The sequence below is a fragment of the Ovis canadensis genome, chromosome 18 (assembly GCF_042477335.2).
Source record: "Ovis canadensis isolate MfBH-ARS-UI-01 breed Bighorn chromosome 18, ARS-UI_OviCan_v2, whole genome shotgun sequence".
NCBI lineage: Eukaryota > Metazoa > Chordata > Mammalia > Artiodactyla > Bovidae > Ovis > Ovis canadensis.
Window position 1 is genome coordinate 68,610,848 of NC_091262.1, and position 14,425 is coordinate 68,625,272.

At 38.1% G+C, this 14,425-nt stretch overlaps 1 long non-coding RNA gene across 6 annotated transcripts in view; it reads left to right on the plus strand.

Annotated features, from left to right (window-relative positions):
• The window catches only part of LOC138423206 (uncharacterized), a 55,448-nt gene that overhangs the window by 11,084 nt on the left and 29,939 nt on the right, over positions 1–14,425 (plus strand). For 3 of the 6 annotated variants that reach the window (XR_011250172.1, XR_011250177.1, XR_011250173.1), the window contains exon 2: positions 3,485–3,586. The exons of 1 other annotated variant lie outside the window; for it this stretch is intronic. This is a non-coding gene — a long non-coding RNA (uncharacterized lncRNA). Of the gene's footprint in view, positions 1–346; positions 458–3,484; positions 3,587–14,425 lie in introns of all 6 variants that reach the window. 2 more of the 6 variants (XR_011250174.1, XR_011250175.1) reach the window with 1 other exon arrangement.

Consider the following 14,425-nt stretch of genomic DNA (forward strand, 5'->3'; position numbering starts at 1 on the left):
TTCTGGTGGTTCCTCTCACTGACTGATTCCAAATGGAAGCCAAGGTGAGGCAGTCCCTAGAGGTTATCTTCCCAGGGCAGGGCAGAGAGTGGTAACGGGTCAGGAGAGCCTAACAGAGAACAACCAGCCCAGAGTGTAAACCTGTCTGCTCGTGTTCTGTGAGAGGGACAAAGCAAGAGCGCCAGGGATGTCACCTTTCATTATGAAAATGTTCATTTCACCTCCTGTCTTCAGATGGCAGCTTATCTCTTAGCACTGAGAGGTGTCCCAGGTCTTAGGCTGGGGACGAGGTCTGGGATACTATTTTATTAAGATACAGACTTTCAACCATTTCTCCTGTTTTCAGCTCAACTCTACACTTTGCCTTCAAATGTACCTGCAGCCTCCAGTTCCTGAAACCTGCTGGGATTTGCAGTACAAATAAGTTCAGTTCTTACTAGGTTCCTTCCCTCTGCAGGTTAGTTCTCTGGTATCTCTTGTCTACCAGGTCAGTTTTCGCTAAAACATTCACTAGAAACCTTACCATCCTGTCAGGAAACAAATCTACCTTCTGCTTTAGAAGGAGGCTGAGCCTGGTGGGCTGCTATGGGGTCACACAGAGTCGGACACGACTGATGTGACTTAGCAGCAGCAGCAGCAGCTTTAGAAGGAGACATCATTTTCTATCTTTCAAAACTGTTTTCCACACAAACATCCTTGAAAAAGTAGTCTGGGGCAAAAGTTGTCAGTGCCTCTTTACAACACAAACAGAAATATAGAAGACCACTGAAAATGGACTCCTCACCGTAAGGAAGAAATAGAGTCAATTCATGGATTGGCCCTTTTGAAAAAAGGAATGATTTTCTATATTTCTGATTGTTGGAGACCATGTATCCATGATTTCAGAAGCAGACAGTGGTGAACTATGCTTTAACTTCTAATTCCCTTTTAGGCAATCTGTTTCATGAAGCAGAATTTATGTGCTTTTTGCCAGCAAAATTCTGTCTCCTAGTAAATGTGATGTCTCTTTGACTCCAGTACTGAAAGGCCTGTCAGTCTTGGTTTGGGGTATTGATGAGTTTTGGTCTTTTTTTGGTCACTTCACAGGTATTTATTTATTGAGGCCATGCTGTACAGCTTGCAGGATCCTAGTTCCCCGATCGCACGTGTCCATTTGGGTCTCATTCTCTCCCACTTGAGCTGTTATTTGGGGGAAGATGAGCCAGCCCCTGGGTTGGTGGATTGCTTTGAGACTCCTACGTAAGGAGAATGCCAGATACTGCTCTGCTTGCTTGCTGTGCTGTCTGTCCTCGCATCTTTTGGCTCCAAGTGTGACCTGTTCTGATCTTGTGAGACTAAATGTCTAGATGAACTCAGACATAAGCAAGAAGAAGCACTTCTGAGCATTTTTAAGCAGTTTGTACCTTTTAACTCCATTACCTATTTGCCCATCCCCCAACCCTTGCCTCTGGCAACCACCAATCTGTTCTCTGTGAGATTTTTTTTTCTTTTAGATTTCACATACAAGTGAAATAATAACATATGTCTTTCTCTGACTTATTTCACTTAGCATAATGCCCTCCAGCTCCTATCAATATGTTGTCACAAATGGCAAGATTTCATTCTTGTTAAGACTGAATAATATTCCATTTATACACCATAACTTCTTTATCTATTCACACATCGGTGGACACTCAGGTTGTTCCAAAGTCCTGGCTATTGTAAATAATGCTGCAGTGAATATGGGGTACTAATGTCTTTTTGAGTTAGTCTTTTTTTTCCTTTGATTAAATACCCAGCAGTGGAATTGCTGGATCAGATGGTAGTTCTATTTTTAATTTTTCAAGCTATCTCCATACTGCTTTCTATAATGGTTACACCAGTTAACATTTCTATCAACAGTGCACAGGCTTCCTTTTTCTCTACATCTTTATCAACACTTGATGTTTTTTTGTCATTTTGATAATAGCCCTTTTAGCAGAGTTAAGGTGATATCTCATTGTGGTTTTGATTTGAATTTCCCACATTATTAAGGATATTAAGCATCTTATCAAAGTCTGTTGGCCAATTATATGTGTCTTTAAAAAAAGGTCTGTTAAAATCCTCTGCCCATTTTTGAATTTTTTTCTTTTCTTTCCTGTAGGCTATCTTTTAATTTTGTTGATGTTTTCTTTGCAGAAGCTTTTTAGTTTGATGTAATCCTAGTTGTTTACTTTACTTTTGCTTTTGTTGCCAAGTTAAATCATCACCAAGACTGATGTCAAGGAGCTTATTGCTTATGTTTTCTTCTAAGAGTTTTATGGTTTCAAGTCTTTAATCTATTTTTAGTAATTGTTATGTATGGTATAAGATAGGGGTCCAACCTAATTCTTTTGCATGTGGCTGTCTGGTTTTCCCAATACTTTTTATTGAAAAGATTCTGTAAGTTAATTTACTTTATGTACATGGGTTTATTTCTGGGCTCTTTATTCTTTTCCATTGACCTGTCTGCCTGTTTTTATGCCAATGTCATACTGTTTTGATTACTGTAATCCAATATATGAAACATAGTTTGAAGTCAGGGAGTATGATGGCTCCAGCTTTGTTCTTCTTTCTTAAGATTGCTTTGGCTATTTGGGGTCAAAAAGATATCACTGTAAAAGAAAAGTCTGATCTTAGTTTGTAAAGTAGTTTAGAACCATCATATTGATAGGGAAAATAATCCTTGCTCATTGTTTCTTTTTATTTGTCATTATCTGCAGAGAAAATTCCCAGACACATTTCAAACAGCTTTAAATTAATGGGGTGACTCATTGGGAAGATCAAGAAAATGCTAGAGTAGCATTAATGGGCTTCAGCAGGACAGTTGACAGGAGCTTCTTAAATCTGAGAACATGGGGTGATATGTGTGCAATTTCTAAAACAACAACTGGCTGATTGATACCCATTAGTGGTTGTTTTAAAAGCTCTCCCTCTTACCTTGTGAGACTTAACATTTTTACTGAAGATATTGATGAGAATAATAAAGAAAGGCTAATCAAATGTGCCATCACTATGACTCTATGGTAAAGAGTATATGATATGATAAAATTAGGATCTAAAATATCCTCTAAAAGCTTAAGTAATGGGCTAAATATACCAAATATAATTTAATTGGGATAGATATGAGTCTTGCTGGAGTAGAAATAAGGTCGTGTATTTGAGTTCCTCAAAATGGTAACCAACAGCAGAAATATGGTAGAAAAGTAGTATAAAAGTAATGTGTGCATCCTAAATATTCTCAGATTCTCTAGCCTTCTGAGATTACCCTTTTATTTAACAGTCAAATAAAGTTAGTCTATACTGTTTATTGTTTAACTTTAGGAAATCCAAGGATTTTGGCATGAGGAGGGAGGTGGGTATTGAGGAGCTTACTTTCTTCTTATGACTTTCCATAAATTTGTGCCCTGAATTTCTGCTTTTTGCTCAGTTTTCTAATGAATTCTCTGATTTTCTTATTTCTTTTCCTTTCTTTTCCATTTTCAAGAGGACGGGATAGAAGTCTTGATTGAGATGCCAAGTTCTCTGGAGTCCTTCTGGCTCCTGAAGCAGCTGGTTAGTTTTGCTTCTTGGACTGACAACTATTGAGGTATATGTCTGTTTTTGTGCCAGCACCATACTGTTTTAATTACTGTAGCTTTGTAGTATAGTTTAAAATCAAGCTGTGTGATACCCTGACCTTAGTCTTCTTTCTAAAGACTGTTTTGGCTATTCAGTATTGTGTTTCCATACAAATTTCAGGATTATTTGTTCTAGTACTGTGAAAAATGTCAATGGTATTTTCATAGGGATTGAACTGAATTTGTAGATTACTTTGTATATTATGGCCTTTTAAACAATATTAATTCTTCCAATCCATGAATGTGATATATCTTTACATTTTTCTATGTCATCTTAAGTTTCTTGCTATTTGTGACAACATAGACCTAGGGGATATTACACTAAGTGAATTAAGTCAGATAGAGAAAGACAAATACTGTATTATTTCACTTATATGTAGAATCTAAAAAGCAAAACAAACGAACAGGCATAACAAGATAGATACAAAGAACAAACAAGTGGTTGCCAGAGAGAAGGGAGATAGGAGAGGATGAGTGAAATAGTTGAGAGAGATTAAGAGGTGCAAACTTTCGATTCTAAAATAATTTGTAATTATCAGTCACATGGAAAATAATAGCAGTCAATAGTAATGTAATACTTTCATAGGTTAACAGATGGTAACGATTTATCATGGTGATCGTTTTGTCGTGTATCTGATCACTATGTTGTATACAAGGAACTGGCATAGTGTTGTAGGTCAGTTATGCTTCAAAATACAAGCAAGTTGTAGAAAAATAAATAAAATTTGTGCTTACCATAAATGGGGGTAGGGAGAAAGGGAATTCTGAAGGTGGTCAAAAGGTACAAATTTCCAGTTATAAGATAAATAAGTACTAGGAATATAATGTACAACATGACTAATAAACACTGCTCTGTGTTGCATATGAAAGTTATTAAGAGAGTAAATCCTAAGAGTTCTCATCACAAGAAAAATATATTTTATTTTATTTTTATCTGTATTAAGTGATGGATATTCACTAAACTTATGATATAAGTCAAATCATTGTGCTGTATACCTTAAACTTATATAGTGCTTTTGTCAAATAAAAATCTCAAAAAAAAAAAATCTCAATAAAGCTGAAAGAAAAAGCCCACATATGTTTGGCAGCACTATCCTAAATACCAGGTGCTTCCCAAGTGGCACTAGTTGTAAAGAACCCACTTGCCAATGTAGGAGACAAGAAATACACATTCAATCCCTGGGTCCAGAAGATCCCCTGGAGGACAGCATGGCAACCCATTCCAATATTTTTGCCTGGAGAGTCCCTTGGACAGAGGAGCTTGGTGGACTACAGTCCATAGTGTCACAAAGAGTTGGGTGTGACTGAATCGACTCAGCACACACACATGCAAGGCTATGCAAGGCTCCTTGGACTGTAACTAGAACTAGTAAATGGAAGCTATAGAGAGATATTGGCTAAATATAAGAAAATGTTAACAGTCAGAATTTTCCAAGAATGGAGCGCACTACCTTAAGAAACATTAAGTTCTCACATAGGTTCAAATATAGGCTAGTGATTGCTTTGGAGAAACTATAATATCATGAGGGTAAAATACCAGAATGGTATATGCACCATGTAACCTTGAGTTCCTTTTCAACTATAATTCTATGATTTTCTAAAGGGTAGACCTTGTATTTTAGATTCATTTTATTCATGCATTATTAAAAAAAGACAATTTTGACTTTTTCAGGTCATAAAATTCTTCACCCAACATATACATAAAATTAAAAGAAAAAAGATTCTTATTTTAAATTGTGCATTTTACTCTCACTTTGTCTTTGGTGCATGTCCAACCAACAAATGAACACATTGAGCATTGTGTAGCATTACCGTCATCAACTCTTTTCTGTTTTGAAACATTTGTGTATTTGGCAGCATCGGGTCTTCGTTGCAGCGCTTGGGATCTCTGGTTGTGGCATGCCGAATGTTTTCATTTTTAGTTGCAGCATGCACGATGTTTAGTTGCGACATCCAGACTCTTAGCTGTGGAATGTGGGATCTAGTTCCTTGACCAGGGATTGAGGCTGGGCCCCCTGTGTCAGCAGGTGGATGCTTAACCACTGGGACCACCAGGGAAGTCCCAAAGTCATGCTTTGACTTGAAACATTTCTTTGCTAGTTTCAAGATCTTAAGATATCTCATGGTAATAATGATTGCAGTAGAGGAAACTTTTCCATTTTCTTCTGTTAGTTATGAGTGAGTTAAAGTCACTCAGTTGTGTCCAACTCTTTGCGACCCCATGGACTATGCAGTCCATGGAATTCTCCAGGCCACAATACTGGAGGGAGTAGACTTTCCCTTCTCCAGGGGATTTTCCCAACCCAGGGATTGAACCCAGGTCTCCTGCATTGCAGGTGGATTCTTTACCAGCTGAGCCACCTGGGAAGCCCTCTGGTAGTTATGCATTTGACCTATTTTATTACTAATCTCAAATGGTCCCTCTTATGATTAACTAGCATATTTTGAATGATAATTGGGTCTGAGTAATATTAGCAAAAGCTATGACAAACCTAGACAGCAGAGACATCACTTTGCCAACAAAGGTCTGTGTAGTCAAAGCTATGGTTTTTCCAATAGTCATGTATGGATGTGAGAATTGGACCATCAAGAAGGCTGAGTGCTAAAGAATTGATGCTCTCGAATTGTGGTGCTGGAGAAGACTCTTGAGAGTCCCTCGGACAGCAGGGAGATCAAACCAATCAATCCTAAAAGAGATCAGTCCTGAATATTCATTGGAAGGACTGATGCTGAAGCTGAAGCTCCAATACTTTGGCTACGTGATGTGTAAAGCTGACATTTTGGAAAAGACCCTGATGCCGGGAAAGACTGAGGGCAAGAGGAGAAGAGGGCAACAGAGGATGAGATGGTTGGATGGCATCACCAACTCAATGGACATGAGTTTGAGCAAACTCCAGGAGGTAGTAAAGGACAGGAAAGCCTGACATGCTGTAGTGCTTGGGATCACAAGGAATTGGACATGACTTAGCAACTGAACAGCAGCAAAGTATTAGCAAGTGTGTTACACACATACCAGACTAAATAACACAGAATTAATGGCAACTTGGCCAAGGTAATGAGATACAGAGCTAAGAAACATCCATTCAGTAGTAGGAGAAAGTTGATCTCCAAAATATTTCCTTTTACCCAGAAAAAAAAAAACAATTTATATTCATATGGAATGGATAATAATATCCATTTATAGGTTTGTGCAGGGTTGTTTTTAAGGCTCTTGCCTTCTGTCATAATATAGTCTGAGAAGATATGGCCATTTTGACATTTTGCACTATATAACTGAATTACTTACTTTGATAACATTATGTTGATTGGGTTGGATTTGCAGAAGAGTACTGTGGAGGTATTGGTAAGACATGGTGCAGGAATGTGGCTGACAAATCCTATAAAGAGTCAAGTGTCTGCCACATCTGTACATATGTTAGAGATCAGTTGATCAGTGGTTTGCCTAGATGTCTCTTCTAAAGTAAAAAAGGAATTACTGTATCTTTAAATTAAAAGGTTCAATAAATGGTGGGTCCTTGAGTTCGGGGGGAAGCATAATTCTGTAGCTAGTAATGCTTCTCCTGCCCATATGCATAAAAGGTTGACGACTTTAAATGGGATCTAGACTTCTCTGGTGACTCAGATGGTAAAGCATCTGCCTGCAATGTGGGAGACCCAGGTTCAATCCCTGGGTCAGGAAGATCTACTGGAGAAGGAAATGGCAACCCACTCCAGGATTCTTGCCTGGAAAATCCCATGGACAGAGGAGCCTGGTAGGCTACAGTCCATGGGGTTGCAAAGAGTTGGACACGACTGAGCGACTTCATTTTAAACTTGAGTAAGACAGAGCTCAGCAACAGGTCCAGGCCATGGTGTCACCTGGGTCATACAGTTGAGCAGACTAAAAAAAAAAAGTATTGGTAAGAAAAGATGCTACATGAAGTTTGCGGCAGGCCTCAGTGGGCAAATCGTAATGTAAACTCTGAGTTCTGGAGTGAGGTCATGCCATTTTCCATGGAGAATTATGTGCCTTTTGAGATGTTCCTGGTCCCTGGTGGAGGCAGGATGCCTGGCCATGTATCATCAGATGACTTTCTATTGAGAACTGAGTCCTTTCAGACTTCTCAAATGATAAGGCCAGACAGGCCCAGCAACAGCACATTGCAGATGGAAGTGGTACATTTGGAGCAAGCACAAGCAAGACCAGATAGCATAAACAAATTTCATGAGCAGGTATCATAGATCCCATGGCATGGTGATATCAGTGCCCTTCCCTTATCACATGCCTGTGATTCTTTGGGGGATTCTCTATGACTACCTGAAGGGTAACTAAAAAACTCAAGCTTGGTTGATGGATAAGCAGCTCAAAATATAGATTAAAAGGTAGCCTCACTGAAAGCTCACGCTGAAAGATAGAACGTCCTGGGAACCATTGTCTACTCTATTCTTCACACAAATACATTTCTCTCTGTCTCAGTAGCACCTTTCCCCCCATCGTAACCATAGCTCCTATCTCATTATGTTTTAAAACTATTAACCTTTCAAATTAATTTTATGGAATCCACTTACTTGCCTCTTTTAAGAATTAGCATCCATATTTTGTCAAGTTTCTTCATTTTTAGAAAGAAGGAACCTTATTCAACATGTAGGTTAGTTTCCTTTCTGATGCAAGAACTGTACATCATTGCCACAGCCCGTGAGCCTACCAGTGTAATTTGTTTCTTGAGATGTGAGTTAGTTTCATAAGACCTGGCTACTTCAGGGTTTAATCTCTATGGTAATTAAAGAAGTAATACTGAACTCAACCCAAGAAGTACTTACTAAACACTCCATTAAGAAAAAAGAAAATTGAAAATAAAATAAAAAAAAAATTGTTTTGGGTGTGTTTTGATGGTAAAAGGAAATGATTCCTTGAAAGACAAAATAGCTTGAAACTTCATGATCAGACTTTCATTCACAAAAAATTTAATGAAAGAATGGAGACTACTTACAGAAAAACTGGACCTTAAAACCAGATAGAAATCTGGGAGCAAGAATCTACTTATATTCTTGACTCTTCTATGTAGGTACTGTGGAAGAAATGCTGGTAACTCCTTAAACAAGTATGTTTCTTTTCTATTATTGATTATTTTCTGGAATTTTCTTTCAAGCCTGACTTGAAAATACTATAATATGGCGTGCTGCAATTCATGGGGTCTCAAAGAGTCAGACACGATTGAGCAACTAAACTGAACTGAACCAAACATATGTTATCTTATAAAGCAGATCCTGTTTGATTAAAGGATAACTTGATATTGATGATGATGATCATTATTTTGTTCTACCACAGACCCTTTTCCTCCTATAAATCTATATAAGAAATTATATGAAGGAAATTTCTCACAAAAAATGAGAAATGAACAATTCACTTGAAACCAGGAATTTGACGCAAGTCAGAAGCAGCACTGAAGTTTAATAGGTCTCCACTAGATGGCAAGCATTCTCTTTCAATTTTTCAATTGTACCAAGATCAAAAATTGCTGCTTTTCCAAACCTAGTCTTTGCATGAGACAGTGGGACTTGTATCCAAAAATTACAAAGACCCTGATTCATAGATAAAGTCAAATTTAGAATTATGTTGTTCAAACTGAAATGGAAAATATATTGTGATGTTTAAATGTTTTAATTGGAGAATATATATTCATTCATTTGACACACACACATACGCCTGGACAGTTTGATCCAGAGCCTATTCTCCTAACTATTATTTGTTTTTTTTTTTTAATTGAAGTATAGTTGATTTATAGTATTTTGGCTATGCAGCAAAGTGATTCAGCCATTTACATATATGTGTCTAATATATATACTCTTTTTCAGATTCTTTTCTAATATAGGTTATTACAAGATATTTAATAGAGTTCCCTGTGCTGTTCAGTAGGTTCTTGTTGTTTATCTATTTTGTATATAGTAAAGTAAAGAAAGTGGTCGCTCAGTCGTGTCCAACTTTTTGCAACCTCATGGACTGTAGCCCATCAGGCTCCTCTGTCCATGGAATTTTCCAGGCAAGAATACTGGAGTGGGTTGCCATTTACTTCTCCAGATCTTCCTGACCCAGGGATTGAACCCAGGTCTCACACATTGTTAGCAGATGCTTTACCATCTGAGCCACCAGGGAAGTCCTTGTATATGGTTGTGTTTATCTGTTAATCCCAAAGTAATTTGTGCTCCCCTCCCTCCCTCCCTTTCCCTCATTCCCTTTTGGTAACCATAAGTTTGTTTTCTATTTCTGTGAGTCTATTTCTATTTTGTAAATATGTTCATTTGTATTATTTTTTGAGATTCTACATATAAGTGATATAATATTTGTCTTTCACTTATTTCCCTGAGTATGATAATCTCTAGGTCCATCTAAATTGCTGCAAATGGCATTATTTCATTCTTTTTTTTTTGGCTGAGTGAGTAATATTCCATTATATATATATATATATATATATATATATATATATATATATATATTTATGTATATGTATGTACCACATTTTCTTTATTCATTCATCTATCAACTTACTAACATCCCTCCCTTTTGTCATTCTGCCTCACCCTTCCTGTAGGTTGTAGAGAGAAACCCTTGTCCTATCTCTAGGCAAAGCTGCTGCTAAACCACAATGTGCTCAAGCAATTGACCACTTTCAGGATAAACATTCATTGTGATGTAAAACTAAAGCCTGACATTATGTTATTTCATCCATATGAAATTCATCTGGAAGGAAAGAAAATGCTTGAATTGTACAGTAATGTTTTAAGTTCAGCTTTAATTCATAATTCACTTCTTACCACAGTCTACATTAAATACAAAGTTTTCTAAAGCAAATAGAAACAGCTAAAGTAGAATTAATTAGTGGCAAACTTTCTACCAGAGTAAGTAGCTGGCACTTTGTTTAAAAATAGCTTTTGAGTCCTATTTGGAACCTGTTTCCTGACATGCTTTAATTTAGCATAATTTTAGCACAGTTTTCTCATCTCTGATAAGAGAGTTTGTTTTGTCTGGAAAGGAGATACTCTGGTTGTCTTTTCTCCCATGCATCTCACAGACAGCCTGTAAGTAATAGAATGAAGCTGTATGATAGACTAAACGTGGTATTCTTCTTTTGCCCTTTGTGCTTTTTGTCACAGTGAAAAAAGCCTCAGAAAAGTGCAGAGGGCACAGTTTCTCCTGAAAGCATCATGCTGCCCCCTCTGTTGACATGTATTAAGATTCAGGCAATGGGAGACACTCCATGGTGTAAAGGAATGTTATTTGGCCTTACAAGGTTTTTGTTTTTGAGCATTTGCAACTCCCTCAGGATTATGCTTCGCACTAAAAATAAAACAAGTATAGCTTGTGATTCACCTGGTGTTCACTGAGTCAGAGTTGTAGATTGTAGGGAAGATTCAATGACATAAGAGGGTTGTAAAAATGGAAATAAAGTTGCTAAATACAAAATAAACTTAGATGATGATCATAGTAACCTATGTATGCCAAAAAACAAGCCTAATATCTGAAAGCTCTAACTTCTTCCAGATTTTACATAAGAAAATCATTTTAATGTTGTGTTGTTACAGCTGGCATGATTACCTGGAACCCTTAGAATTTTTTTATGTAGAGCTGCTCATCACAGATGTTAGAATGAGAAATAATGTGCATTAGAATTTATGTTAGAAAAAAATCATTAGGTTGTATCTCCTCCAAATCAGTATCACTCAAGGCTATAATTTTAATAAATTCTCTGCACAGTTCAACTACTATTGTGGAAAGAAGGATTAACAACCTAGACAAGGATGCTATTAGCTAAGTACAGCCTTGTGAATAGACAGACAACTGAAATAGAAGAACTCTCCTGGTAGAAAACTTTCTCCTACAAGTCTATAATTTTGTCATTATTAATTAATTTCTACTGTTCTTCTGAGTTTTTTTTTTAAGGTTTTACACTAAAATGCAAACATGCTATTAAGGCATTATACATTAAAAACACAGGGGTTGGATTTGTAACTGGCTTGAAGGTGTGTGTGTGTGCTCAGTTGTGTCCAACTCTTTGCAACCTCATGGACAGTAGCCTGCCTGGCTCCTCTGTCCATGGAATTTTCCAGGCAAGAATAGTGGAGCAGGTTGGCATTTCCTTCTCCAGGGGATCTTCCCAAGACAGGGATCAACCAGCATCAAACCAGCAGCAATGTCTCCTGCACTGGCCAGCCAACATCCAGACATCTGAATTGAGTTAAGTCCAGGACTGCCCAGGCAAGCCCAGACTAAATTGCTGTCCCAGTTGTTTATTATGAGCTAAATAAGCGCTTATAGTTTTAAGTCACTGTATTTTTAGGTGGTTTTTTTTTTTTTTTGCACTGTTATCTTAGTAATGGATAGATGACACATTCTCTATTGGTTGGTCATGTGCAAGAAGGGATAGCTGGTTGTCTGTCAAGATTGCTATAGAAAAGGATACTTGGATTGACCTGAGACTAGTAAGTTCCAAAGACAGTTCCCTTCTCAAAGATTGTTGTTGTTCAGTCACTAAGTCTTCTCCAACTCTTTGCAACCCCATGGACTATAGCACACCAAGCTCCTTTGTCCTCCTCTGTTTCCCAGAGTTTGCTCAAATAAGTACTATGAAATCATTGGTCCTGTCACAAGGAAATGATATCCTTTCCTCCTTGTAAACTTCTCACATCCAATGGATTGCATTTAGTTCTAGATGTCACCTCTTCCAACAATACAAGAGAAGACTCTACATATGGACATCACCAGATGGTCAACACCAAAATCAGATTGATTATATTCTTTGCAGCCAAAAATGGAGAAGCTCTATACAGTAAGCAAAAACAAGACTGGGAGCTGACTGTGGCTCAGATCATGAACTCCTTATTACCAACTTTAGACTTAAATTGAAGAAAGTAGGGAAAACCACTAGACCATTCAGGTACGACCTAAAACAAATCCCTTATAATTATACACTGGAAGTGGGAAATAGATTTAAGGGTCTAGAACTGATAGACAGAGTGCCTGATGAACTATGGACAGAGGTTCGTGACATTGTACAGGAGACAGGGATCAAGACCATCCCCATGGAAAAGAAATGCAAAAATGAAAAATGGCTGAGGAGGCCTTACAAATAGCTGTGAAAAGAAGAGAAGTGAAAAGAAAAGGAGAAAAGGAAAGATATAAGCATCTGAATGCAGAGTACCAAAGAATAGCAAGGAGAGATAAGAAAGCCTTCCTCAGCGATCAATGCAAAGAAATAGAGAAAAAATATCTTCAAGAAAACTAGAGATACCAAGGGAACATTTCATGCAACGATGGGCTCGATAAAGGACAGAAATGATATGGACCTAACAGAAGCAGAAGATATTAAGAAGAGGTGGCAAGAATACGCGGACGAACTGTACGAAAAAGATCTTCACGACCAAGATAATCACGATGGGGTGATCACTCACCTAGAGCCAGACATCCTGGAATGTGAAGTCAAGTGGACCTTATGAAGCACCACTATGAACAAAGCTAGTGGAGGTGATGGAATTCCAGTTGAGCTATTTCAAAACCTAAAAAATGATGCTGTGAAAGTGCTGCACTCAATATGCCAGCAAATGTGGAAAACTCAGCAGTGGCCACAGGACCAGAAAAGGTCAGTTTCCATTCCAATCCCAAAGAAAGGCAATGCCAAAGAATGCTCAAACTACCGCACAATTGCACTCATCTCTTAGCAGCAGCAGCGGCAGCACACGCTAGTAAAGCAATGCTCAAAATTCTCCAAGCCAGGCTTCAGCAATATATGAACTGTGAACTTCCTGATGTTCAAGCTGGTTTTAGAAAAGGCAGAGGAACCAGAGATCAAATTGCCAACATCTGCTGGATCATGGAAAAAGTAAGAGAGTTCCAGAAAAACATCTATTTCTGCTTTATTGACTATGCCAAAGCCTTTGACTGTGTGGATCACAATAAACTGTGGAAAATTCTGAAAGAGATGGGAATACCAGACCACCTGACCTGCCTCTTGAGAAACCTATCTGCAGGTTAGGAAGCAACAGTTAGAACTGGACATGGAACAACAGACTGGTTCCAAATAGGAAAAGGAGTATGTCAAGGCTGTGTATTGTCACCCTGCTTATTTAACTTATATGCAGAGTACATCATGAGAAAAGCTGGGCTGGATGAAGCACAAGCTGGAATCAAGAATGCTGGAAGAAATATCAGTAACCTCAGATATGCAGATGACACCACCCTTATGTCAGAAAGTGAAGAGGAACTAAAAAGCCTCTTGATGAAAGTGAAAGAGGAGAGTGAAACAGTTGGCTTAAAGCTCAACATTCAGAAAACTAAGATCATGGCATCTGGTCCCATCACCTCATGGCAAACAGATGGGGAAACAGTGGAAAGAGTGGCTGACTTTATTTTTTTGGGCTCCAAAATCACTGCAGATGGTGACTGCAGCCATGAAATTAAAAGACGCTTACTCCTTGGAAGGAAAGTTATGACCAACCTAGATAGCATATTGAAAAGCAGAGACATTACTTTGCCAACAAAGGTCTATCTATTCAAGGCTATGGTTTTTCCAGTGGTCATGTATGGATGTGAGAGTTGAACTGTGAAGAAGGCTGAGTGCCGAAGAATTGATGCTTTTGAACTGTGGTATTGGAGAAGACTCTCGCAAGTCCCTTGGACTGCAAGGAGATCCAACCAGTCCATTCTAAAGGAGATCAGTCCTGGGTGTTCATTGGAAGGACTGATGCTAAAGCTGAAACTCTAATACTTTGGCCACCTCATGTGAAGAGCTGACTCATTGGAAAAGACTCTGATGCTGGGAGGGAATGGGGGCAGG